This window comes from Diadema antillarum, unplaced genomic scaffold (assembly GCF_040938485.1).
Source record: "Diadema antillarum isolate AM-2024a unplaced genomic scaffold, OU_Dant_1.0 seq00000082_RagTag, whole genome shotgun sequence".
NCBI lineage: Eukaryota > Metazoa > Echinodermata > Echinoidea > Diadematoida > Diadematidae > Diadema > Diadema antillarum.
In genome coordinates this window covers 765,900-769,642 of record NW_027271175.1, presented here as the reverse complement: position 1 = coordinate 769,642, position 3,743 = coordinate 765,900, and positions in this window count along the sequence as shown.

Below are 3,743 nucleotides of genomic sequence, written 5' to 3'. Positions count from 1 at the left end.
GGAATGCCACGTTGTATGTGTCAGTTTGTACGGCGTTAGTGTAAACAACATTTAAGAGATTGACCTCATTTTCGGGAGAATTCCGTCAACTTATGGTGAGATAATGTAATCTATTTAATAAGATGTGATTAGGCAGACGAGATACTCACCATGTGATGTTAATCAAACCAGGAGTGACTTTCTGAGATTTAACCCTTTGTGTGCTGTGAGTGGTGATCGGCACAGAAAAAGCCCACAGCGTTGCACACACTGTGCAGAGTCTATGGCACAGGGAAGAGATTAAGGAATGGTCGTGAGTGCAGGCCCTAGCCAGGGGCGGATCCAGGAATTCTGTAAAGGGAGGGCGCAACTAATATTTCTGGTGCCACTTCCGGGTTTCATTTCATTTTCTTATTTTTATTTCTTTTGTTTTTAACGAAAAATAAGGGGGGGGGGGGCATGCGCCAGTTGCGCCCCCCTCTGGATCCGCCACTGCTAGCTATGATCTGTTTGTATTCTGCGTGTTTTTGCATGTGTGTGCAAGTGTCCGTGCCCATGGGCGTCTGTTCACCTATTTCAGTTTTTCTTTTCTCTCTCTCTCTCTCCCTCTCTCTCTCATTATTTCACATTATCACATTCACTTTTCGTATATCTGTGCATTTTCACACAGACTTAACATGTCGCCAATGTCGGACGTTTAATTCATACAAGTGTGCATTTGATGTATTTCAAAATATTTCTCATACATTTTCTGCCATACCGTAACACGCTGCTGAAAAAAAAGCAACAACAACAACACAACACCTCCATCTTCCACCGATTAAATCACACGTCAGTTCACAGACTGTGTGGATGGTAGTACAATGTACTCGGGAACCCGCAGCCAACCCCCCCCCCCCCCCCCCCCCCCTCTATATTTTTCGTCTTATTCTTCGTGACATTTTGGAAGGAGAACGGTTCGTCGAGCATGCGGGTGACTAAAAATAAGAAACCTTTTGCCTAGGATGATGTGAGAAAAGAGGAAGAGAGGGATGGATTACCCCGTGGTTAATCGGCCGATGAACTGCACAGACATTCCGCTCTTGGCAAGAGAGAGAAGCCCGATATGATTTGAGAGAAATGGAACAAGATAAATATGGTATACAGCCTACGGCCACAGGACACACACAAAAAAAAATGATAAATTGATTAACATTTATGGATTGAAGGTCTCCGCCGCCTGGAAGTAAGTTAGACGTGAAATCTTTAATCTGAAGAACGTTAATTGATGAGGAAGATCCTGCCATTTATTTGAAATCCTATCATTTTTCTGAGCACATGTAGATAATAGTTGTACAGGGATAGTTTGTTTGTTTGTTTGTTTTGGTCTTGATATTGTCAATATACCCCGTTTTAGTGGCAATAATAATAATTATTATAATGATAATGATAATAAAATAATAATGATAATGATGATGACGCTGATGATAATAATAATGATAATGATAATAATAAATAATAAATAAATTATTGTTCAGCGCAGAAACTATCGCAGCCTATCTTTATATTTTGTCCTGCAAGAGCTCCTTAGTGCTATTGCTACACTATCCTAAATAATTTAAATAAATCAATATCAAATGAATGTTTGAATCCACAAAACATTTAGTGATCAAACATGTAGAAATGGACGGAAAGAGAGAGAGAGAGAGAGAGAGAGAGAGAGAGAGAGAGAGGGAGAGAGATTGATTGGAGAATACTGAAGAAAATGATATACCTGAAATGACATACAAAAATCACAAAGAATTCATGCGCACGCTTTCGAAAGGACTAGGCCTACTTATCAATTCTAGGTCATTCATATGTGCTATCATTGAGTCGTCTTCTAGAAAAATAAAATATAAAAGTACATATTAGTATAGGGATGTTACTTTGAACATAGTAAAAATGATTTTATTGTATAAAATCCTTGTATTCAAACTGATAAAGCAAATAAGAAATACGAATGAACCGTCTGCAGATTTGTATCGTATGTTCTCGGAAAGGGAACATTGGCAAAGTACCTTGACCTCACGAAATGAACTATATATAGACAAAACGTTTAAACACATGCAGTGAAAACAATGTACAATAAAATATACTTTAATGGACTCCATTGATATACCTCGTGAAACGGAATACAATATAATCTAAAGTGCAAATCTTTGAGTTTGCCATTATACCGATCAAACATCAAATATCACACCTTTGCGTCATATGTCGTAAGTATATAAGCTAAAGGAATTTTCATATATCAATCACACATTTGCATTCCTCTGCAGTGAAATCTTAATATCAGTTATTTTTTTGTATACTTCATTAAAATGAATTCAATGATCATAGCTCCGTTAAAAAATGACCAGGAACTGATATACGACTGCAATGTTGTTTTTCTTGTTAAAAATTAAGATTCATAATGAAAATGCTTGATTCGATCAATTGACATCATGTTGGTATACTTAAATCAAAGAGAATGCAAAAACAGCTCCTTTCCACAATCAGAATTTAGACTGAATAGCAATGAAGTTTTTGGAACACACTAAGTGGGCCAACACAACGTTAAGTATATCAACAGAATATGTGATATCAAGTTATATGCATATTATGACAATAAGTAGTCAGTGCAGAGAATAGGTAGATAGATAGACCGATAGAGAGACTGGGAGAATCAAAGAATGACATAACGAAAGGGGAAAAAAATTGGCTTCCGTCGGTTAGTAAAGGCAGAAAAATATCTGAAGACAACATCCGTCAAATGCCTATTAAAACAACAAAATAAAACAGCAAGAAAATATTTGATTTATTGGTAGATTAATGAGCTCAAATCATCAAAACTAGTGGAAGCAAAAGTAAGATTAAAAACATTTTTCTAACACCCGTCACACATTTGTGAATAGAAAGTATCGTATGGCAACAATGTACCATGATTTTCTTTAAATTTCGTTGCAATCATGGTTGGTTTTTGTTATGATGCATTTCAACAGCCCTGCAACGAAGACCGGTAAAGCTGTCGAAAGCTCGACTAATAAAGGCAAGAGTGAACAATTACGTTTCGTCCCCTCTGCCTACTCCTTTCTGTCGCAATTATACATGTATGTATGTATGTATGTATGTATATATATATATATGTATATATATATATATATATATATATATATATATATATATATATATATATATATATATATATAAATTGAAATATATGTGTGTATGTAGTATTCTTTGTGTCTGTGTGTGTGTGTATGTGTGTGCTTGTGTGTTAGAAAGAGAGAGAGGGGATCATAGGCCTATATGCAGAGAGGGTTACCCCTGAACAAGTCAGTTGACACATATGTATCCATAAAAACTCATAAGAAATTATAAGAGATCTCTTAAGGTCGGCAGGGAACAAAGACTTCAAAGAAAGTCGTAATAGAGTTGATATACCTATGCACAGACCATAAAGAGAGTAGGGCCTAATGAACCAGTGGTCCATTCCCGACACGGCTTCAACTAAAATGTGTAAAGTCTGGTTTGGCCGTAAAGTTTCGCCGGCGTGTATGATAAAAAGACAATTGAATGGAAATACATTAATAAAAATACAAGCAATGAAATCACAAATCATTTCTCCAAAGTTGATCTAAGGGAGTACAAACAGAAAAACAGCAATATATGTTTGTGTGTCTATCTATCCACACCTTAAGATATACATATCTACCTGTACATGACATTGACTAAATCTCGCTTCTGTTAATTTCTGTTTATATGTA